Source organism: Myxine glutinosa, chromosome 13 (genome assembly GCF_964187855.1).
Source record: "Myxine glutinosa chromosome 13, kmMyxGlut1.1, whole genome shotgun sequence".
Classification (NCBI taxonomy): domain Eukaryota; kingdom Metazoa; phylum Chordata; class Myxini; order Myxiniformes; family Myxinidae; genus Myxine; species Myxine glutinosa.
Window position 1 is genome coordinate 26,815,069 of NC_136273.1, and position 25,886 is coordinate 26,840,954.

A 25,886-nucleotide genomic window follows, 5' to 3' on the forward strand; every position below is an offset into this window, starting at 1 on the left:
CAGAGAGCAAGAGCAAGAAGAAGGAAATGTCGGTCCTCGAGTTCTTTTTACTTCGGGTTGTGACATCATCAGCGCGCCGCTTTTTGCTCACCTCTGACGTCATCAGTGGTACTTGCCAATTGGCGCTCTGCTTCCTCCTCGGCCTTCCCTAATACCAATCAGCAAGTAGCTTCTTGCTCCGCCCTGGCCAATCACGAGTCCTCGGGGTGTGTCCTCAGCCTGCCCGAGCTATGTGTGGCGATGTAGATGGTGGTGTCCATCGGCAGTGTTCAGAACTGGCTTCCGGTTGGTTTTATTGTTATTATTTAGTGAAATGAATGGGCATTTCCTGCACTAGTGTCTACTGCGTTGCCATAAAGGACAAAGGATGGAAATCACATAGGGTAAGATTATACAGGGATAATTTATCCTTATCCCCTAAGCTAAATAACATGCCCCGCCCCCTCGTGAAGGGGACAGATATACAACTTATCCAACATTCGGCTAAACAGAATTTATTACATGGTGATGGTTCTTACCCGACATCCGGAGCACCTACCTATACAAATCTACCTGACTCTACATATCTCACTGCCTACCCCACAGACAGAACAATATATATATTGTCTCAGGACCTTTATATATATATATATATAGTCCTCTGTGTCCTCTTTTAGCTATATGAAAATAGCTATGTGAAAGTTAATTTCAAATTATTCCCAACCCCATTCCTTAGTGGGTGTTGGGAAGTAGCTTGGGCTCCCGCAAAATATTTTAAAGTATTTTTCCTTAAAAATTTAAAATGTAAAAAATTTTTAAAAAAAAAGTATTTTAAACTTTCTTTAAAATGACAACAGGATTAGAACAGCACCTGGTATCCTTGTTAGTTTCTCACATGAGAGGAAGTTTGATAGGATGGCGAAGAAGTACCTAGTGTACCTACCTTTTACTGTTGTATCTAATCTTGGTTTGATTGCCGACCGGACTATATACTGTCCGATTGGTGCTTTGTAGGCAGAGCGACGCAATCCAAAGTGCTCAGTCCCTCGGCAAACGTTAAGCCGGAGTATAAGATAGCATTTGTATCTGGTGGACATTAAAGATCCCTCGATGTATTTTGCGAAGAGTAGGTGAGTTATCGTTTGCCTCATAATTGTTTTATTTTCGTTACAAATTCCGACCCCGACTACCGCTGGGAACACAAAGGCAAACCAACCAGTATAAAGCTTGTTTTGGCAGCACTGAACCTGCCGAGAGAGGAGACATCGGAATACAAACGTCATATCCGGTTCAGGCGGGGGTGTGTTCAGTGACCAAGCAGCTTGCTAACGCTTGCCAAGCTAGCAGTTCCTTATCAACGTTTCGAATAGAGTGCTTGCTTGAGTGCTTAAGCCACTTGACGATGCTTTACCAGAAACTTGGTAACTGTACAGTGTACACACCCCAGCTATAGGTCTCACAAGGTCATGCGTAAGGTCGATGGACGGGCGACATGACTTTTTTCGGGAGGTGGCTCCATGAGACCGCCAAAAGTTCGAATCATCAAAAGAGGCGCATAACGTATGGAAGGAAATATAATCTCTTATTATAATAGAGAAAACGTATATGGTTATGTATGTATGTTTATATGCGACCAAAACGTCTTCTTCTTCTGCAAATAAAATTAACACCCAAAACATGGTCCGTGCACTCTTAATTATGTTTAGACTGCTGAGACCCACTCAGACCTTTGACTACCCTTTAAGTCCCCCAAGACCCTTAAGACCCAAAAACCCCTGAAGACCCAAAAGACCCCGAAGACCCAAAACACCCCAAAGACCCAAAATACCCTTAAAGGCCCTGATGCTCCAAAAGACCCTGAAGACCCAAAATACCCTTAAAGGCCCTGATGCTCCAAAAGATCCTGAACACCCAAAACATCCCGAAGACCCAAACCACCCCGAAGACACAAAACACCCCGAAGACACAAAACACCCCGAAGACACAAAACACCCCGAAGACACAAAACACCCCGAAGACCCAAACACCCCGAAGACCCAAAACACCCCGAAGACCCAAAACACCCTGAAGACCCAAAACACCTTGAAGATCACAAAGACCCTTAAAGACCCAAAAGACCCTGAAGTCCCAAACACCCCAAAGACCCAACACACCCCTAAGACACAAAATACCCTTAAAGGCCCAGAGGATCCAAAAGACCCAAATGGCCCTGAAGACCCAAAACACTATGAAGACCCAAAAGACCCTGAAGACCCAAAAGACACCGAAATGGTCAAAGATGCCTATCCCTCTGAAACGACGTGTGGCGAGGCCCGCGGAGCGCGCCGAGTCACACTAGTGGAATAAAAGGATTCCCATGAATGAACACCGCGAGGAAAACGGTATTTGTACACGTAATTTGGAACAAATGAACAGGTAATTACCGACGTGAAGGGACAGAAACATCGGAACAGGTAATTACCGACGTGAAGGGACAGATAATTGCGAATGAACGATGCGATTAATTACCATTTTAAAAATGGATTATCGGTATCGACCTTTATATATAAATAACAAACAATATCATTGTTTAATCTCTTGAAGAGTGAACAGGTTTCACTGGTTTATGTAAAACGTACACCGACACGAAGAACACACCTGGCATGAGCGCAGCTCTCCCATTGGCCAAAGAGCGGCGATCAAAAAAACCTATGGGGCGTGTCTTACCTGACGCTATGAATGCGATGCTGTGACGTCGGGACTATGATATCATTTTCAGGAGGTGGATATAACATTTACGTGAAACAAGCATCTTGTGATCATCTTGAAGCACGGGTTACCGCGGCCGGTGAGAGACGGCTTCGAGGTTTTTCTTAATCTACTTCTTCTTCGTTAAACGTTAGTAGAAGATCGAGGGCACGGACTGTGGAGAACAGCAGGTCCGAGAGGACGTTCACGGATGCGTTCTAGCTGCTTCGACTGGTTTCTCCGTCCGCGTTGAGCGAGGTCTCCCACGGCCATTCGTCCACTGCAGTCCAGTCACCTGAGGGAGGTGAGACTCCCGCGCGTTTTTCCTCACATTTCTCTCCTCAAAAAAAAAAACATGCAATATTTGTCAAATGTACTAACCAAACAGCAAAATGTATACACCGCCTTAAAGCCTCGGCTTGTGTTTCGGGATTGTGTGGATTGCGTTACGGTTATCCCATTCATTAATTGATTTGATGTTACAGTGCCAGCAAGGGTGTTGCATCGTGGAGACCTCGGCGTACCTTTCACACTGTTTACGTTTGAAGACGATGGATGAGTGGACACAGTATAGCTATCGAGTGTGGGTTGGATGATCATATATGAGAGAATGAGTGCGACACAGAATCATCCCTTACTGGTTGAGATTTTCATTTTTGTTCATGATCTAACGAGTTACTTTGCTACCTGACATATGATTTCACTATAAACTGTCACATTACGCTGGTGGGGCATTCCATGAGCCCCAAGGTAGGATTTCCTTTTGGAGATGTTAAGCCGGCTGTTCTACCTGATTGCGCACACCGCGGTTCCCACGGGGCCTTTTCATTGTGCGCGCGCCCTGGCCAAATGTCAATTCCCTGCCCCGACTACACCCAGGTAGGCAGTGGCATTGCCGACTGAAAGGGTTATGCTGGCTCATTGTCATCTGTGGTGTACATTGACGAGATGGAGGGAGAAAGGGGAGAGTTCTTTTGAAGAATACCTGGTGTTGGCATAATGGTTAGGGTGGAGGGCTTGGGATTCCAATGGTCCTGAGTTCGAATCCTGTTCAGCTGTTGAATTAGTACCAGGTGGGGTTGACTCAGCCTGTCTATATCCTTCCGAGGTCGGCGATATGATGCAAGAAACCACGGTACTGGGTCCTCCCTCAAGGAGGTTGGTGGCAGGATTTGCACTCCGGCCACTGTAAAAACACCTCTTTCCGCAGCACGCAGTGGTGTGCGCTGGGATGGTGCTGAGGAGTCGTCCAAGGACGCAGCGACGTGCTGATCCAGCGTATGCTCCTATATATATATATTTTTTTTTTGTAGGAAGAGCAGGACAAAGCTTGTAGTTTGAGCACCATTGACTGCCCGTGTTCATTGAACGCGCCATTTTGACATCTTCGGCACGAATTGCCTGCGAGCCCTTCGCCGCCGAGCCTGCCTTTTTAGCTCCTCCAGTTCTACGAGGAATTTATTTGGGGGAATTTTTTTTTTTTTAAGACCGCAGATTCACATCCCTTTACCCACCCCAATGTAACATAACAGTGAAAGGTGTGTGTTGTGTGTGTTCCCTTGATGTTGCTGTGGAAGTGTTACACTTCTCATTTGCAGTCATTTCAAAAAGTGAAACCGCTCTGTTTTGACAAAAGATGAGCCAAGAAGAAAGGCTCTTCAATAAGTCTAAATGATTGTAATCTGGACAGGTTATTACGTGTGTGTGCGTTTGGTGATTTCATTGCTCGGAGTGTTATCATCCATCCATCCGTGTACGTAAGAGGGATTATGACACTGCATGACTCTCTCTCTCGCACACTCTCTCTCTCTGCACTCTCTCTCTCTGCACTCAATCTCTCTGCACTCAATCTCTCTGCACTCAATCTCTCTGCACTCGATCTCTCTCTCTCTCTCTCTCTCTCTCTCTCTCTCTCTCTCTCTCTCTCTCTGCACTATCTCTCTGCACTCTCTCTCTGCACTATCTCTCTGCACTATCTCTCTGCACTCTCTCTTTGCACTATCTCTCTGCACTATCTCTCTGCACTCTCTCTCTGCACTCTTTCTGCACTCTCTTTCTGCACTCTCTTTCTGCACTCTCTTTCTGCACTCTCTTTCTGCACTCTCTCTTTGCACTCTCTCTCTCTCTCTGCACTCCCTCTCTCTCTGCTCTCTCTCTGCACTCTCTCCCTCTCTCTCTCTCTGCACTCTCTCTGCTCTCTCTCTGCACTCTCTGCATGCCCCTCTGCGTTTTCGAGCCTGTGTTTAAAATCCAGACCCAGCTACAGTTGTGGCCAAAAATATTGGCACCCTTGGACTTTTTTCAAATAACTCGCAATTTTCTCGAAAAATAAGTTTAAATTGACAAAAGTATTTGGTCTCCACAATTCTTGATTTCACTGTTAATATCACAGAACCTTTGTTTTTGATTCAGAACTTAATATATCCTTTTAAACCAAAAAAGAAAAAGAAATGGCATTGACAAAATTATTGACACTCTAGACTTAATATTTGGTAGCACGGCCTTTGGACAAAATAACTGCAGTCAAGGGCTTCCTATAGCCATGAATGAGCTTTCCGACACCTCTCTACCTGCAGTTTGGCCCACTCTTCTTGTGCAAACTGCTCCAGTTCTCCCAGATTTGAAGGGTGCCTTCTCTCACCTACTGTTTAAAAATCTCCCCACAGGTGTACAATGGGATTTAGATCTGGACTCATTGCTGGTCACTTCAGAACAGTCCAGCGTTTTGTCTTGAACCATTCCTGGGTGATTTTTGAAGTGTTTGGGGTCATTGTCCTGCTGCAAGACCCATGGCCCACGACGGAGACCCGGCTTTCTGACACTGGGTTGAACATTGCACTCCAAAATGTCTTGGAAATCACCTGATTTCATGATGCCATTCACACATTCCAGGCACCTAGTGCAAGAGGCAGCATAGCAACACCAAAACATCACTGAACCTCCTCCATGTTTGACTGTAGGGAAGGTGTTTTTTATTTGAAGGCTTCATTTTGTTTGATGTAAACATAGAGATGATGTGCTTTACCAAAAAGCTCTAATTTAATCTCATCTGTCCACAGGACATTCTCTCTCCCAGAAGGATTTTGGCTTGTTCAGGTGTGTTTTGACGAACTTCAGTCGGGCTGACTTATGTCTCTCTCTCAGCAGTGGGGTCCTACTGGGTCTCCTACCATAGGACCCCCTCTCATTGAGTTGGCGATGGATGGTGTGAGTTGAAACTGTCGTACCTTGTGTCTGACGGTCAGCTTGAATCTGTTTGGCAGTTGATCGAGGTGCTTTCTCCACCATTTGAACAATCCTTCGCTGCAATCTTCGATCAAGTTTTCTCTTGTGGCCACGTCCAGGGAGGTTGGCTACAGTTTTATGGGCCTTAAACTTCCTTATAACATTGCATATGGTGGATACAGGAACATCAAGATCTTTGGAGATGGACTTGTAGCCTTGAGATTGTCTAATGTCCATGCTTGACTACGATCTTGTGTCTGACCTCCTCAGACAATTCTCTGGTTTTCTTTCTTTTCTCCATGCTCATTGCGGTGCACACAGTGACATAAAACAGTAGAATGACTTCTTTTCTCCGTTCAAACTGGTTGAATGAGTGATTTTTATGTTGCAGGCACCTACAACTCACCACAGGTGAGTTCAATTCCGAAGTAAAGGAGAATCGCCTGCTTGAAATCTAATTATTTCTAACAACTTCTAAAAGGCTTCTAAAAAACTTCTAAAAAACTTCTAAAAGGTGCGAATAATATTGTCTGGGCCATTTTAGGATTTATGTGTGGAATAGGCTAAGATTTAGTAATTTTTTTCAGTTTTTTTTGTTTTGTTCCACTGCAAGCCAAAGAAATAGATGTGGATACCAAAATATCTTTTTAATTTCAACAATTTTCTGGAAAAAATGGTGCATTGTTTGAGGAAAGTGTAAGGGTGTCAATATTTTTGGCCACGACTGTATAAACACTCGTCCTGGTGTCTCACATGTAAAGTGTGCATCATCCTTGGGTGCACATGCTTTCAAGTATACACAGACCACAATCCTCCCTGATATACTCCTTTGAACAACTGACTGCCATGTGGTTAAAAATAATAATTGCGTCACGACAAAAGCAATAGTTTTGTTATATCCTGCACGAGAGGAAGTCCGATAGGATGGCGAAGAGGATTCTAAGGGCTGGCGGGATAGCACTTTCCTTTAAGCTCTTTGGTCTGGGTTTGATTCCCAACATGACAGTAAACCGTTAGATTGGTGATTTTCAGGCAGGGAGTGACATCACAAAGTGTGCCGTCCATTGGATGGACGTGAAACTGGGCATCGCTTTCACCTGGATGAACGTTGAACTGGGCGTCACCTTGACCTGAATGGACGTTAAACTGGGATATTATTGCTCACCTTCATTACTCTGTTCGTCAATTCTCCCACATGTGGAGCCACTTTCATGAATCGGTTCAATTTCACTCACCCCTCTAAGGCTTCAAATTGGCAGTACACCAGGAACCTTGAGTTATCCTACATCCATAATACCGCGATCTTATCTACCCCCATCATCCCCCCACCAACCACACTCCTCTTACTTGCAGGTTACAATATTTCCTTCCCACTCCTGTCTCTTTTTTCTGTTCATTCAGTCCCTTGTATTGTCCTATGTTGCAAGTGGTACCTGTTGTACCACTGCACCATTTATGCGGGAGTAATGCATTCGATCGTGTCTGTGCGTGTGTGTTCGTGTGCTTGTGAACATGATATCTGGAAAAGTTCTGAACGGATTTGGAAGAAAGTTGGTGGGATGATTGCCCTTGGGATAAGGAATAATTGATTAGTTTTTGGTGAAGCTCAGGATATTATTCCGGATCCAGGAATTTTTTGAAGGATTGTTTACCATTGGAAGATAGGGCTCATTTGTTTTTAACATTATCTTCTATATATTCTATATTTAACATTGTGATATGAAAATAGTTTTCATATTTGTTGTAAATGTAGTTTAAACTCGTGGATATGCGTTAGAGTGGTGTATTTTGTTAGCAGCGTCGTCTTCAAGGTTCTTTTTTTTCTTTTCTAATAAAGACATATTCTGTCATTTTAAAACCACCATAGTGTGTATTCGGTTTCCCCGTTTCATAAAATGTATCGTTTGATACGTATAATGCTTTAAAATGTTTTTTTTTTTTTTTTTTTTTAAACCTCAAGAGATATCAACATTTACCTCAGCGAATGTCAATCGCGGTGTCAGTATTTGATGAACTTATAAAGACTTAGGTGAGTTATAAGTGTGACCAGCATGTGCACGGGATTCTTCCCAGAAAAATGAGTGGTCGCATTAGCTTGTACGACTCAAAATGAGCGAGTTTTGTTTTCACGTTTGGGCCAGTTTTACATGTTGTATCCCTAAGGAATGAAACGAACGTTTTCCTGGCTTACAATTTTATTTGAAGTCACACGTGCCTCAAAATACACTCACTTATATAGAATTGAACGCTGAATCCGAAAATGTAAGTGAAATTGCCTTGTTTTTTTTTACATTATCTTCTATATATATTCTAAAGATATATCTGTGCAGTGTCTGTTGCGACATAACGCATTATATCATAACGTTATGTTCACGTCATGGTTTACGACATGGTTGTAACATAACGCATTACATCATGACGTTATGTTCACGTCATGGTTTACGGCATGTTCACGACACCATGACGAATAAACGGCAGTCCGTTGGCCCGCCATCTTGTTGACTTGTTTGTGTCTGAATAACCAAACGTTACATGGTGTCAGAAGTGGTTTTCATCGACGTTCCACGCCGAAAATGAAGCGAACGAGTGATGAAAATATCATTCTTATATCTACGTAGACAAGAAAGTCATTTGTGCATTATTGGTCCTCCTTTTGCTCGTTGAAGTTCGCATGCGCCCCGCGAATCCTACAAACACGGGATCCGGCTGCGTCAACCGTCCACGTCGTTGTCAACGCAAGTGAGTTGCACTATTTTGTCGCCATGGCGGATGCTTCAGAAAAGCCACGTATGAACTGGCAAGCGTCAGATCTTGAAAAGGAGTTCAGACGTTTTAAACAACATTGTGTGTTTACGTTCAACGGACCGTTATCCACGGCCACGGAAATTGTCAAAGTAAACTATCTCATGACATACATAGGCGACAAAGGCAGAGAAATTTACAACACATTCACATGGACTCCTGCAACCGAAGGTGTGCCTGCAGAAAATGAAACCTTAACTGGAGTACTTGACAAGTACACTGCATACGTGGCTCCCAAGAAAAATGAAATCAGAGCAACAGTAAACTTCAACAGGCGTAAACAGCTGCCCGGTGAACGCTTTGACAACTTTGTAACTGACCTGCGGCTGCTGGTGACAGACTGTGGATATGGCGTCAACACGGACCGCATGCTGCGGGATGCCCTTGTCCTGCGATCCGCTAATCCAGCGGTGACTGAACGTTGCCTTCAGGAAGGAGACGAGCTCACACTGAACAAGGCCACCAGCATCGGTCAGAACTACGAGACCTCACAGGAGAGCTTGCGAGTTATTGCTGCGGACGAAGACAGTAAGGTGTATGCCATTAACAAACAGCAGCCACCCCGTCACAAGACACCCACCAGAAAACAGTGGACAGACAACCAAAACTGCTGGTACTGTGGATACTCATCATCACACTACAAGTGTCCCGCCAGGGAGGCCCCCTGCAAATTCTGTAAGAAGGTAGGCCATTTCGCCCGTGTGTGTAGACAGAAGTTGAAAGAGCAGCCAAGATCTGCTGCGCATGCTGTTGATTGTGACTACGAGTCTGATGACACGACCCTGACGCACAGTGTCAACAACATTCATGGAACAAATGCAGCAACAGAATGGTGGACTGATGTCAAGATTGGAACAAAGGTCGTGAAGACACAGATTGACACAGGTGCAACAGTATCCATAATGCCGCTTGAGCTGTTTCACAGTCTAAAGACCCACATGTCATTGTCTGCCACCGATAGCAAGTTAAAGAGTTATTCGGAGCATGACCTTGCTGTTGAGGGATGCATCACATTGCCTGTGACGCACAAACAAAACACTGTTGACGTCAAGTTTTATGTCGTCAGAGTAAAGCAACGACCACTTCTCTCCGGCCAAGCCAGCACAGCACTCGGGTTGATTGAGAGAATTCACAAGGTCAGTGACCTTAGTGATTATCCTGATCTTCTCCACACAACAGGTGTACTGCCAGGCAAGTATTCTCTGAAAATCGACCCCACTGTGCCCCCTGCTGTCCATGGACCACGTCGGCAACCAAAAGCTCTGTACGACAAGGTTAAAGCCAAGCTAATAGAAATGCAAAAAGATGGGCACATTGCTCATGTCACTGAACCGACAGATTGGGTGAGCTCCATGGTCACCGTAGTTAAGAAAGACAAAATCAGAATCTGCATTGACCCAAAAGACCTAAACAAGGCAATTAGGAGAGAACACTATTACATTCCAACAGTTGAAGAAGTGGTTGCATCAATGATACCAGGTTCAAAGTATTTCTCTGTACTTGACGCCAAATCCGGATTCTTACAGATCCCGCTCACATATGAGTCCAGTCTTCTCACCACCTTCAACACCCCAATTGGCCGTTTCCGTTGGCTGAGGCTCCCTTTCGGGGTCCGATCCGCTCCTGAAATCTACCAGCGTATCATGGACAACATGCTGGAGGGCATCGAAGGCGCTCGTGCCATAATGGACGACATTTTGGTGGCGGGTAGGACCCCAGAGGAACATGACTCCATCATGCGACAAGTTGTCAACAGAGCTACAGCTTTCAACCTCAAACTCAACTTTGACAAATGTCATGTGAAACAATCATCCATGAAATATGCAGGGCATATTTTGACAGGGAGTGGTCTGAAACCTGATGATGACAAAGTGAGGGCCGTGAAAGCAATGCCAGAGCCCAAGAACAAAGAAGATGTCCGAAGAATACTTGGCTTCATCCAGTATTTGGCAAAATTTCTACCAGAATTAAGTACAGTGGATGCACCACTTCGTGCCCTATTGCCCAAAGATGTCCTCTTCCATTGGGACAAACCTCAAGCCGAGAACTTTGAAAAGATGAAACAGTTGTGCTGCAATGCACCGGTGCTGGCCTATTACGACGCCAAGAAAGGCTGTACCATTCAATGTGATGCCAGCAGTTACGCTCTCGGAGGAGTGCTTCTGCAAGATGACCACCCTGTAGCATATACATCCCGTGCGCTCACACCGACTGAGCAGAGATACTCGCAATTGGAGAAGGAAATGTTGGCCATTGTACATGCCTGCAAGAAGTTCCATTACTACATATTTGGGACATCAAACATCACCGTCCAGTCCGACCACAAGCCGTTGCAGTCAATTCACACCAAGCCCCTACTAGCAGCACCTATGAGGCTACAATCAATGCTCCTGAAGTTGCAGCCGTATGACTTGACAATCACGTACAAACCAGGGAAGGACATTCCACTGGGCAACACCCTGAGCCGTGCTAACCTCCCAGATACTACACCAGAGATGGACATTGAGCTAATCAATATGGTAGACTTCATATCAGTGGTGCCGTCTCGCTACGCGCAGTTCCAGCAGAGAACTGCTGAAGAGTTGAATGAACTGCACACCATGGTTCTGAAAGGATGGCCAGACACCAAAGCTGAAACACCTCACAGCATCCGTGCATATTGGCTGGCAGTACCGTGACGAGCTGTCGGTGATGGATGGAATTGTTTACAAAGGCATGAGAATCGTTGTACCCACAACAATGCGGCCAGACATGATGCGACAAATACATGGCTCACACATGGGAATCAGCAAATGCAAACAGAGAGCCCGAGAAGCTCTGTTCTGGCCAGGCATGACTGCACAAATTGAAGACGTCGTCAGTGATTGCCCACAGTGCAGTTTGTACCAAAGTCAGCAGCACGCAGAAACTCTGATGCCCCTGAAAACACCTCTGTTACCTTGGATTGAGGTGGCTGCTGATATCTTCGAATATGAAGGGAATCAATACTTACTCACAACCGACTGTTTCTCCAAATTCATCGAGGTGGATGCTCTGACAAACCTCAGCACAGCAGTCACTGTCAACGCCCTCAAATCACAAATGTGTCGACACGGCATCGCAGAGACACTCAGAACAGATAACGGACCTCAGTTCAGCTCGCAAGAATTTTCCCAGTTTTGTGCTGACTATCACATCAATCACCAGATGTCTTCGCCCCGATACCCTCAGTCAAATGGTGCAGCTGAGAGAGCCATACAGACGGTAAAGCGACTCTGGTCTAAGTGCAGTGATAAACATCTGGCCCTCCTTGACTACAGGACCACGCCGCTGGAAAGTTGCAACATGTCACCTGCCACGCTTTGCATGTCTCGCAGACCCCGCAACCTGCTGCCAACCTCTCGTGAGTTGTTGCGTCCAATTACTCTGAACTGTGATGAGGTCAGGAAGAAGCTCGATCAGAGCAAGGAGAAGCAACGGGTCCACCACGACAAACATGTCCAAAGAGACCTGCCCGCCCTCCTCCCAGGAGACCCAGTAAGGATGACTCCACTCCCAGGTACAAACAACTGGCTGCCTGCAACAGTTGTAGCCCATCACAGTGTGCCCAGATCATATATCGTTGAAAGTAATGGCAGGAAGTATCGCCGAAACAGGAAACACCTCCGCCTCTCAACATACGGTGCTCATCAGCCAAGCTCCACAGCACTGACGTATGCAACCCGGCAACCGACCAGACCGACCCCACACTGTGCTACTGCTCCAGCTGGTCTGCCAGCTCCCAGCTCAGCTCAGACCACACAGCACTGCCCGTGCAGCAGCAGCCTGCACGCTACAGCCCGTACAGGGCAACCCTCGCCAGTCACACACACGCCATCCTCTCTGCCGCCTGAACAGGGTCAGAATCCTCTCACCACGAAGTCAGGCCGCGTCATCAACAGACCCAAACATCTAGAGGATTATGTGACAAACTGAGGGCAGACTAACCCTTCTTCTAGCACCTTGTAACTCAGGGTAGTCTACCCCTGTTTTACTGTTGTGACAGTATGTTCTAAATGTTTACACTTATTTTGTTCATGTTCGTTCATGCATCAGCTACATCTTTTATTACTTGCTGTGCCATGCTTCACTTAATTTTCCGTTTGTTGTTTGTCAAAGGGAGATGCGACATAACGCATTATATCATAACGTTATGTTCACGTCATGGTTTACGACATGGTTGTAACATAACGCATTACATCATGACGTTATGTCCACGTCATGGTTTACGGCATGTTCACGACACCATGACGAATAAACGGCAGTCCGTTGGCCCGCCATCTTGTTGACTTGTTTGTGTCTGAATAACCAAACGTTACATCTGTCTTGTGTTGTCTTGGCTTGTGTTGTCACTGAACTACTCCCTCAAACTGTTGTGAAATCGTACTATTCCAACTTGACCCACAGCGGGAGTATACGCTCTACTGAGTGGCGTTCTAGTTCCCTCTGTCACTTTGCTCTTCCATAAGCTAAAAAAAATTGCATTCAAAAACGCTTCAAAAAAAAGATGGATGAAGCATAAAGTTCAGATCTTTTTCAAAAAAATGTCGGCACATTCTGAGGCAGCCACATTGTGAATGCTGTGACGTCATCAAAAAAAGGTTTTCAACACAAGAAGTGAATTGATCACTGGGTCCTTCACTTAAATAAACAAAATGAATGAATTTGCAACACTCTAATCAAGGTAAATTACTGGAATTTAAGGGCTGGCGGGATAGCTGAGATGTATTCAAACTCGCATATGAGCTGTCTCGGCTCTGTTCTTATCTCAGACGGATATATACTGTCATCCTGGTGCATCACAGGCAAGGCGAGGCATCAATGTGTGTACCGTCCCTCAGATGGACGTTAAACTGTACGACCCATCTGCCAGGTTGCCGAAGACGATAAGAAGAGGCCATTTCGTTGGGTACAAGAGGTAGTTTATTGTACAGAAATATCCAGCAACTGCTAGCGAACGGAAGTCGTAACGGCTTATATAAAACAAGCACCCTCTTCGGAGGGCGTGGCTCCAACAGCCGCGTGTGCGTCACGACGACACAACCAAACACCCGTGTGCGTGGGTTAGAACAAACCCATCGTAATGGTAACCGTCACATGTGGATAAGTGAATAAGGTAACCGTGACATGTGCATAAGGTAACCACTACATGCGCCCCCCCCCCCCCCCCCAGAAGGCACGCCACGGGCGTGTACGTAGTTCGCGGGTGGAACAGAGCTGGGCCGCGGGTGGAACCGAGCCGGGCCGCGGGTGCTGAGCAGCGGTAGCAGTTGGAGTTGCAGCAGTAGGAAATGCGGGAGCGGCGAGCAGCGGTGCGCGCGAAGGTAACAAAGCAGCCGTGCGTCCGCAAGAGATGAGCAGTATCAGCCTCGGGATCCGCCGTAGGAGCAGTAGTAGGAATTGCGGGAGTGGCGAGCGCCAGTGCGCGCGAAGGTAACAAAGCAGCCGTGCGTGCGCAAGAGATGAGCAGCATCAGCCTCGGGATCCGCCGTAGGAGCAGTAGTAGGAGTGGCGAGCAGCAGTACTCGGCCTGTGTGCACGGAGGCGACGAAGTAGCAGTACTCGGCCTGTGTGCGCGAAGGCGACGGGCAGCAGTACTCGGCCTGTGTGCGCGGAGGCGACGAGCAGCGGTGCTCGGCCTGTGTGCGCGAAGGCGACAAAGTAGCCGTGCCCGGCCTGTGAGCGCGGAAGCGACGAAGTAGCCGTGCCGCCAACGCCCCGTAACAGCATCCTTCGGAGGGTCCCGGAGCTGGTTCGCCCCTCCAGTGTGGAAGAAATTGCGGTCGCAATCCTGCCGTGTTCATGTGGCCCCCGAATACGTTCGGGGGCAACGGGGTCACCAGTTTAGCGGTTGCCGAAGACGATAAGAAGAGGCCATTTCGTTGGGTACAAGAGGTAGTTTATTGTACAGAAATCTCCAGCAACTGCTAGCGAACGGAAGTCGTAACGGCTTATATAAAACAAGCACCCTCTTCGGAGGGCGTGGCTCCAACAGCCGCGCGTGCGTCACGACGACACAACCAAATGCCCGTGTGCGTGGGTTATACCAAACCCATCGTAATGGTAACCATCACATGCGGATAAGTGAATAAGATAACCGCGAGATGTGCATAAGGTAACCACTACACTGTCATCCTGGTGCATCACAGGCAGTGCGAGGCATCAATGTGTGTACCGTCCCTCAGATGGACGTTAAACTGTACGTCCCATCTGCCAGCACAAGTTCGTGGATGGTAAAGATCCCGCGGTGTCCTTCGTGAAGAGTAGGGGGGGCTATCGCCCGGGCACCATGGACAAATTGCTAATTCTTGTCCCGAGTGACTAAAATGGCGCAGCCAAACCGCCCGACACACAATCCTTGCCCAAGAATAGCATCGGCAGCACCAACGCTCTGTAAAGAGTATGGTACTTTAATGATTATTGTAATGAGGACGTCAGACGACCCAGACCATCTTGATTTAGTGCCACCTGTTTATACGCTGACTTGCCCACCACCTCGGACCACAATATGGATCAGGAGTAACATTTACAAACTGAGAGGAGACTTCAGACATACAGTAAAAGGGAGGTCAATATCATGTCTCTATAAATGTTAAGATGCTGAGAGTGACTATTTTCCCGGAACATCTTCACTTCCATTTCATCGCATGGATCGGGGAGAACCTCTCTCTTCAAGAAAGTCACCTTTTTGGTTCACGAGTTATCAAACAGAGTGACCACTATAATATTCGTCATGGGTGTGTCTGTGTGTCTGTCTGTCCGCAGCATAAGTACCCGATGATATCATCCGATCTTGATGAACCTTGGGTGGGAGGTTGATATCATGATCTAGTTGTGTCCTGCCTAGAGTGGGCGTATGGCGCCTATTGTGGGCGGAGCCACGCCCGGAAAATGTCTTTTTAGGGGGTAATCGAGTTCAAGCTACATCTTCTCCGAGGGAGTTGGTGGAATCTGACAGGGGTTTCGGTATTTGGTTAGGCCAATGTCATGTGTCTAGCCCCACGGAGATAGATTTTTCATTTTTGTCACAAGGTCAAGGTTACAAGGTCACGAAATTTAGAAAAGTCGATTTTTGATGGATTTATTACATTGTTCGCTTCCTGATAGGGTGAAATGTCGTACATGATCTTATATCATCACATACATCATGAAATACAAGTTTTCCAACAAATTTTAGAATCTTCGACCTTTGACCTTTGCAGGTCGCAAAGGTCAAATTTTCAAAGTTGTCGGAATCGAACCGAATTTTCGGTATTGTGTAGCTAACTAACCTCAACTGATTATACAGTATTTTCTATCTCATTTCAAGGTCAGTAACCTTCGTTTTGACATTTCAAGGTCACAAAGGTTAAATTTTCAAAGTTGTCGGAATCTAACCGAACTTTCGGTATTGTGTAGCTAACTAGTCTCATAACAGATAATACATTCCTATTTATATATTTTCAATGTCGGTTTTGACCTTTGTACCATTGAATACCGCTTGCCCGTGAACCATCGTCGTCTCCTGACTTGTTAATTTTATTTTTATATATTTTTTCATATATATGTATATATATATATATATATGTATATATATATATATATGTATATATATATGTATATATATATGTATATATATATGTATATATATATGTATATATATATGTATATATATATGTATATATATATGTATATATATATGTATATATATATGTATATATATATGTATATATATATGTATATATATATGTATATATATATGTATATATATATGTATATATATATGTATATATATATGTATATATATATGTATATATATATGTATATATATATGTATATATATATGTATATATATATGTATATATATATGTATATATATATGTATATATATATGTATATATATATGTATATATATATGTATATATATATGTATATATATATGTATATATATATGTATATATATATATGTATATATATATGTATATATATATGTATATATATATATGTATATATATATATGTATATATATATATGTATATATATATATGTATATATATATGTATATATATATGTACATATATATATATATATATATATATATATATATATATATATATATATATATATATATATATATATATATATATATATATATATATATATATATATATACAGTGGTACCTCGGCTTACGAGTGCCCCAACGTACGAGTTTTTCGGGATACGAGCCGTCGCTCGGGCGGGTTTGTTGCTTTGGGATACGAGCCGAGATCCGATGTACGAGCTCAAAAAATTTATTTTTTTGAATTTTCCGGTTGTGGCTTCCGGTTCCGGTCACGCGGTTATCTTGCCGTGAAAGCATCTCTGCTTGGATATAAAACACGCAATCGTCGAAATACATGAGCGAGGAATCTCCTTGCTCCAGCCGGTGACGTCATCGGCGGGGATCCCCGCCTCCAGAGTGGCTGGTCACGTGACCGCCAAAGCGTGTCGCGCGTGCGGGTATAATGAGCTTCACCTGTGGATCACGTGACCACGGAAGCACGCCTCGCTTGAGAGGCATGGCTTTCGGTTTGCGTTTTGCTTTATAAGGCGCGATAAATGGGCTTTTGAGTGTTAGCGGTTCATGGCGTTGACGGTTCATGGCGGTTCATGGCGGTTGGCGGTTCATGACGGTTCATGGCGTTGACGGTCAAAAACCCATTACATCAATTTTACCAGGCACTGTACAGTAAGTACAGTGGACACCAAATGCACGGTGGAAGGCTAGAAGTAGAAGATCGTCCAAGACAAGTGAGAATAAGCCATACTTTGGAGGAGATGACGTCATTCGCTGGTCCGATAACCAAAGATGTGGTATAAAAAACCAGGTGAGCTAACAATGCAGCAATGAAGGAATTCGGCCAAGGCACCGGCACACAACGACCTACCTACATCGAAAGACTCAATGCCAATGGTGACAGAAGCCAAGACGGCCGGCTTAAACACCGCCGAAAGACCACGGTGTACCAACTTACGATGCAGAACATCTTGCACTTAATATGATGACAACAGGTGCCATCCTCTGACGTACCATTACAGGTACAGGTACAGTACACGTGAGCACAGAGCAAAAGTTCACTGAAACCGAGATTAAGAAAAAAGAAAAAACACCTCGTGGTCCGTGCTCGATATCCGAGTTTCAATCTTTTCAAACACATGATGCTCTCGGTCACGGTATCTCCTGCGAGCTGCTTCTCCTTCAACCACACAAACAACAACTTCTCCATATCTTCATGGATAGAGGTCCGGAGCTTTGAAATAATCGTAACGCCCTTGGCTGGCGTTATAGCCTTTATGGACTCCTTCTGCTTCAAAATCGTACATATCGTAGAAGGAGTACGATCGTACTGCCTCGCCAAGTCGACAACACGCACACCTCACCTGGCATGCTCTTCTCCTCTGCTTAATAAAACCAGTTTATTTCTTTACATTCTCTTGTATTATGTACAGTATATACGAGGTCGTGCTTGTTTATACATTATTTGTTATTTATAAAGTACATTTTTGTTATTTAAAAGCACCTAACAAAAAAAAATTGGTGTTTTTTTTTTGAGGCTGGAACGGATTAATAGCATTTCAATGCATTTGAATTTGGGAAATTTGCTTTGACTTACGAGCGATTTGGCTTACGAGCTCCGTCACGGAACGGATTAAACTCATAAGCCGAGGTACCACTGTATATATATATATATATATATATATATATATATATATATATATATATATATATATATATATATATATATATATATATTGTTACGGTTCTCCGCCGCCCTTCTTCCCCTTACCAAGGGGGGATTAATCCCCTTGTTCTTTCTGGGCTTGACGGAACCGAGACTTGCAACGTCCCTTCCGGGCAAACGCAAAGTAGGGTGGCTCGGGACCAAACCTCGCTCGTACCTAATTCCTTGCGCCGCCACGGAAGCGAGGAAACAAGCCTCGCACGAGCCACGTATGGTTTGCATACACCGAGCGGATTGAGTACCACGTGGTCCGTGCAGTTTAGTAGTGGAACCCGATTCGAGCGATCCTATTCGTACCACGCTTAGCCAATGAAGGAACCACAGGAAGGGCGGCGAAGAACCGTAACAATTGGTGTCAGGAGTGGGATTTGGAACCCTAACGAATTTTTTTTTGGACGAATTGGCCCCAAAATTGCGAGCGACCAAAATTTAGTATTAAAAGCCAAATTAAATTCGTACCATGGCTAGTCAAGATAGTCGAATGCCGGTGGGGGTAGAAGATGAGGTAGATGAGGAGGAATTAATGACCCAGGACCCACGGGAAAAATTGGTAGAGGAGGAGGACATTGATGAGGGGCCGGCAGCAGGGGTAGAAAATGGCGGCACCTCACACGTGGCGGCGAGAGCCTAGCCCGCGGTGCCAATGGATATGGGCCTATTTATGACACACATGATGGCCTTTGTGGCCAAAACGGAGTATAGCCCAGAAAGAACAAGGGGATTAATCCCCCCCTGGTAAGGGGAAGAAGGGCGGCGGAGAACCGTAACAATATATATAATATATATATATATATATATATATATATATATATATATATATATATATATATATATATATATATATTGTTACGGACGCGGTTAAAGATGTTATTTTGACCGAGCGGTGGTATTACCGCGACCGAACAGTGCTTCCTTGATTAATACCCGATTTGCCCCAAACTTTGGCCGGATCGCGCCACCGCTATTCAATCGGGAAAACTCTAAAGCGACCGAATACAAAGAGGAAGAAGACGTACAGAAGAGTAATTGGATTTATTATTTACACATATAAGTAGGAAGGAAGCAGTCACGTTTATTTACAGACGAGATTAGATACACAGTGCAACGCTAGCTTACCTACAGTCTTAATTAACCCAGGGACAGAACAAACAAGGACAGACTCACGCGGGGAATGATGATAGGACTGGCGGGAGATGGATGGCTGGCCGGATAGGGAGGTCCAACTGGTCCTGCAGCCGATCGACTCGTGGGCAGCCGCCGCTCCTTCGCGGCCCTGCTCCAAACTGCCGTCCAGGCCTCACGCTGCTGTGGCTGCAGTTTCGGTGGCTCCAGCTGCAGCAAATGCAGTTGCGGTGGCTCGAGCTGCAGTTCAACTCTGGACTTCTTGGTTGAACTCAACTCCTTGGACTCCCTCTCGTCTCTCTGTAAAGGCTCATCTCTTTTGGACCTCCTCTCGTGTCTCTGTCAAAGCTCATCTCTTTGGACCTCCTCTCGTCTCCCTGTAATGGTTCATCTCCTCTGGGACACGCCCTGCCTGCGGGTTATATAGGCCCCACCCCTCAACCTTCGCGAACCTCCTCGATGTTTCTCTCCACACCCTCTCCAAGTCCAACCCCTTGTTCGTGGTTGGTTGAGTGGGGCTGACTCACTCCTCCCCTCTATGACGAGGTGGGGACCCGCCTTTCTTCCCCAACCCTGCCTCGTGGTCAATGGCGGATGAAGAGAAAACCGCCCAAAATGCAGTTGGCAATGCGAATGGCAATTGATGAAAAGGGGGAATGGAGGTTTTGGGAATGGGAATGAAGGGAATCTATCTCTTTCACTGGTGCAATGGAGTATTTCAATTAATGGGAGACACAGCCTTACCCTAAAACACATAATAAGATATAAGCTATCGAACAGGGGTAGTCTATGATTAGCTGTGGTGTGGATGCTTTATGGACTAATTATGGGACGCCCTTTGACCTTTACACAGCTCCGGAGGCAGGAGGCGCAGAATAACAATAATAATAATACACGCAATAAAAAAAATAGTCCTCATATCCGCAACAATATATATATATATATATATATATATATATATATATATATATATATATATATATTGTATACAGAATCGAGGCTCGTGTAAGAGCAAACAAATTGAACATGAAAACATGCACAGACAGATAAAACATACAGTGAAGGGAGCGGAGACAAGAGGGGTAGAGAGGGGGAAGCACACAAGCACAACAACAGTAGAGAACAGGGACGTCAGTAGATCTGTGGAAGGGAGAGGGCTGGGGGAGGGGAAGGGGTACACAGTATAAAGCAAATGAACGCTACTAGGAATTTCAGGAAAGAAGTTGGGGATTGAAAGAGGTGGATCTGGGGTGAATTAACGGGGGTAGAAAAGATCAAGGTTTTGGATGGGGGAAGATAAGAGATGGTGGTGAACAGCTGTTTTAAACACCTGGAGGGAGGAGTGGGATTAAAGAGAGTGAGTGAGTTTGTTCCAGAGGTGGGAGAAAAGAGGAATGAAGGAGTGAAGGTGAGCAGAGAGTCTAGATTTTGGCTCTTCTCGTCTTTAGTTGTCAGATGTCAACACAGACACATTGTCTTCAGTTGTCAACACAGACACATTCCGCTGACCCGGCCCTTTTTAAATGCATTGTTTACAGGGGCCGCTATGTCGTTCTCTTTGTATTTCGAAATGGAAATACAGTAAGAATTCATTTTGTCAATAGCTAAGCACAAACTGGTTCAACTGGGTGTTGTGACGAGGCACAGCAAGTGGCCTATACATGTCACATTCACCTTCGGAAAATACAGTTCACCTTACAATGCCTGACTCTCGATTAAGTCTTCCCATGTGGCAAGGGAATTCTACAACTAGTTAAAATATTTGGCATACCACTTGACATAAGTAGTCATCGTGCCGAAATCCCATACAATAATGATGGAAACATTGTAGGAATTCTTAAATGGCTTCCTCAAAATACTTCCTGAACTGTTTGCCTTTCTGCTCCTTGCTGTATTTCCATTGGTAATGGTTTACGTGGGATTATCCGATACTCGACAATTGGGCAAGTTCTGTGTTTATAGGGTATTGTGATTGGCTGTTAGGCTTCATTGCTCTCTGGTGCTCCTGGATGTATGACGCAGGCGTTCTGCGTTATCGACGTTAAGCAGCAAGTGATTTGTATCTTGTGCGCACAAGACCGCTGAACGGGGAATCTGGTGCGTTTCTTGCAGGAGAGCGTTTTCCTTTTTCGATTTGCGATCAGATTGACGGAATGGCTTGGAGATTGGTGAACTCATCTTTATTCTCTTGGGTTTGGGTTTGATTCCCTACCTTGCCCTAAACTGGCCTAAAACATCCTAATGGGATCATTCTAATGTCCTGAACGATTGTTAACCTCTTGCTCTTCCTTACTTGTGATCATATTTTTGCCTCTGTCTCCAAAATATTCCGAAGGTAAGATATTTAAATATTTATTTTATTGTTTTGCTAATGCAAGATATGAACTTATCATTGTAGATTTAAAGATCACTTGCTGCGGTTGCCATTAACTCTTAAGCTCTGAGAATTTCTCGATAGGACATTTTGCATTGACCTTTCCTGACTTGTCTCCATTTTCCAAATGACCTTGGATGCTGTAACATTTCTCGCTAATGGCGCAAAACGAACACTGCATAACCCATTGAATGTGCTCTGTTTATTTTGGGGTTTGTCTAGTCGTATCTACGTGATTGTGGTGTATGCGCCTTTGAGATGCCTCATCTGGGGTTGTGCCCCTGCCCAACTTCGCACTGCCAGCTTGGTGCTTTGTAGGTCGGATGTCGCATCAGCAAGTACACCACATTTGCTTGTGGCTGTTGAAGATCCTGCAGTACCTTTCAAAAAGAGTTTGTCATTGTATGCTGGTACCCAGAACAAATTCTGAATTCCTGCTTGGATCTGTGGTGGCTGTGAAAAACTAAATCGGCGGCACCTCCCACGTTGTGCAAACCTGGAGCAGGTGCTGCCTGCACGTGACTTGATGAAACACCTTGAAACTACTCGTCATACAACTCGTTGTAGTGAATTACTCAGTTTGCTAGCCATTGAATGCGATGCGTTGCTTCTCTTTATTTTTTTATTTTTTTAATTTTTGTTGTATACAGGATCGAGGCTCGTGAAAGAGCTAAAAAGAGCCATTTTTTCTTTGGCTTGGAATTCCTAATACTCTAAACATGTGAGTATGGGTACAGTGCTGGATTATTGGAAAGAACACTGGACTAGGATCCGGAAATTGTGGGTTCAAATCAAGATGAAGGCAGCAGTACAATATTTGGATTCCAATGTTCAGAAAGTCAAGTTTGTCTCGGGAGAATTGCCAAATCACTATTGGATTATCAATAAGAACCCAGCTCCCTAAGTATATACTAGTTGCTGCGACGACTTGCCATTTGACGCCATTTTGTTTCCATAGAGCGAGGCGTACTGAACCTGTGCTCGTGGTGCGTGAAGCCTAATGTGTCAGTTTTCTAACCCAGCTGTCTTTTTTTAACTTGATTATATTACTTGATCCATTTTTTAAATCAAAAAGTCTGAGGGGGGGGGGGGGGGGAATTAAAAAAAAGATTGATTGCACGTTCCATCTGATGGCAGGTCCGTGACTGCTTGGCAAGTGTGATACTGGGTGGATTGCCATTGCCTTCCCAGCAGTTAGTTGGCAGGAATTCTTTGTGAAGGACACCATGGGATCTTTAATGTCTACCAACTAATGGTAGCAGACAGGACACCCGGCTTAATATCCATCTGAGGGACGTCGCACACACTGATGAATCGCCCTGCCTGTGAAACACTGGAATGACAGGTTGTAGCTGGACAATGACAGCTGTAGGTCGGGATTCAAGCCCAGGCTAGACAGCTAAGAGACGAGTATGGGTGTTCCTTTAGGCCATCCTGCCATTCCCTTGAGAAGATATGGAGAGGGAAAGTTTTTCTTTGCATTCGAACGGAACAGGAAATATGAATTTTAGAAAGAACAAAGAAGGAATAAGAGAAGGCTGGACTGAATTGGAGATTAGCCATAAAGTGAAGGAGTTATTTTTTCCAACTTGTCATTCATTGCAACAAAAGTACTGTACCAATGAACATGTGCATGTACATATAATCCTTGACATGCGCTGAAACGTGCATGTAGATGTATCATGCCTTCAGAAAGTATTCACACCCCTTTGGCTTTTTCACATTTTGTTGTTACTGTCTGAATTTAAAATGGATACAATTGAGATTTTTTTTCATACTGATGTACACAAAAAAAAAATATATATATATTTTTTTTTTACAAATTAAAAATGGAATGCTGAAATGTCTTGAGTCAATAAATATTCAACAATAATTCAAGTTATTTTGCTATGGCACTCCAAATTGAGCTCATGTGCATCTAATTTCCTTTGATCATCCTTGAAATGCCTCTACAACTCGATTGGAACCCACCTGTGGCCCATGTGATTGGACATGATTTATAAAGAAACACATTTCTATACAAGGTCCCACAGTTGACAGTGCATTCAGAGCAGAAACTCTACCATGAAGTCCAAGGAACTGTCTGTAGAACTCTGAGATATAACTGTGAGGAGGCATAGATCTGGGGAAGGGTAGAAAACTATTTCTAGAGTGTTGAAAGTTCCCAAAAGCACAGTGAGCTCCATCATTAGGAAATGGAAAGAATACGGAACTACCCAGACTCTACCTAGAGCTGGCCGTCCAACCATACTGAGCAACCGGGCAAGAAGGACCTTGGCTAGGAAGGTGACGAAGAACCCAATGACCACTCTGACAGAACTACAGAGTTTCTTGGCTGAGGTGGGAGAGCCTGCCGGATGGACAACGATCTCTGCAGCGCTTCGCTACTCGAGGCTTTATGGGAGAGTGGCCAGACGGAAGCCACGCTTGAGAAAAAGGCATATGATACATGCCTGGAGTTCGCAAAAAGATATGTGAAAGACTCAGAGCATGAGGCAAAATATTCTGTAATCTGATAAGCCAAAAATTGAACTATTCGACCTGAATGCAAAGTGCTATGTCTGGCGGAAATCGAGCACAGCTCATCACCCATCTAACACCATCTCTACCATGAAGTGGTGGCAGCATCATGCTATGGGGATGCTTTTCAGTGGCAGGGACTTGGAGACTTGTATTGGAGACTGGAGCCGATACTTGTATATCGGCCTCCGACGGGAGGCTGCTACCCTCGCCCTGGCAAGGAATGCCCAGAAACACGACTGGCACATCCTGCACAACACCACAATGATAGTGGCGCCTCCAAGCAGACTCAAGTCCCGCCATCCCTACAACAAGGCGGCACAAGAGATGCTCAGTTCTATCCCTGAGGACCTGTCTAGAAGTGCATGGCTGGCGGCATCTTGGAAGCAGGTGTGGGAAACGGCCGGGCCCACCCGCATCCACCGCTACATCTGGGACCCAGGAGGTGGCGTCGTAGGAGAAGACCTACCATGCCTGCAATGGACCTTGCTGAACCGTCTACGTATGGGGGTTGGCCGCTTCAAATCATCGCTGAAGATGTGGGGCCTGGCAGACAGCGCCGCGTGCGAGTGCGGCGAGCCTGAGCAGACTGCCGAACACATAATTACCACCTGCCCCCTATACAGACCACCTTCAGAAGCCGGCCTCTTCGACGTAGGACCAGAGATGAGGGCATGGCTGCACGACACTGAGCTGGCCATCTGATGATACACGAAAGAAGAAGAAGGAGACTTGTAAGGACAGAGGGAACCATGAAAAAACAAAAACAAAAAAAAAAACACCTTTAGAAGCCATTTTTCCCCGCAAAGCAGGGGTTGGCCTTTTTCGGGCACCGTGGTTGTTGTTATTTTTGTTGGTCCCCTTTTTGAAGCAATGTTTTGCGGCCGGATGCCCTTCCTGCCGCCAACCCTGTTTGTCGCCTTTTACGACAAACAGGGATTTACCAGTGAACTGGTACTCAATTTGCCGACCTCGGAGGGATGACAGGCTGAGTCAACCCCCCTGGCGTTAATTCAGCGATCGACCGGGATTCGAACCCAGGATCCTAGGATCCTAAGCTGGCACCCTAGCCGCTAAGCCAACGCCAGGCTGTCATCACTTAGTCTTCACTACAGACAGAGGGAACCATGAATGGAGGCAAATACAGGCAAATCCTCAAGGAGAACCTGCTTCAGAGTGCAAGCAACCACAGACTGCAGTGAAGATTTATGTTCCAACATGACAATGACCCCAAGCATACAGCCAAGGCAACACTGGTTTCAGAACAAGAACGTGAAAGTCCTTGAGTGGCCCAGCCAAAGCCCAGACTTTAATCCCATTGATGATCTGTGGAAAGACTTGAAGATTACTGTTCACC

General features: G+C 45.1%; 1 protein-coding gene across 8 annotated transcripts in view; it reads left to right on the top strand.

The window, feature by feature from the left end:
• The first annotated feature begins 2,687 nt into the window (after positions 1-2,687).
• The window catches only part of LOC137438734 (multivesicular body subunit 12B), a 51,332-nt gene continuing 28,133 nt past the window's right edge, over positions 2,688-25,886 (top strand). For 2 of the 8 annotated variants that reach the window (XR_010986779.2, XM_068134032.2), the window contains exons 1-2: positions 2,707-3,010; positions 21,748-21,970. The gene's annotated coding sequence lies outside the window, so the exon portion shown is untranslated. Of the gene's footprint in view, positions 3,011-21,747; positions 21,971-22,344; positions 22,515-25,886 lie in introns of those variants that run through there. The other 6 variants (XM_078767195.1, XM_068134040.2, XM_078767196.1 and 3 more) reach the window with 6 other exon arrangements.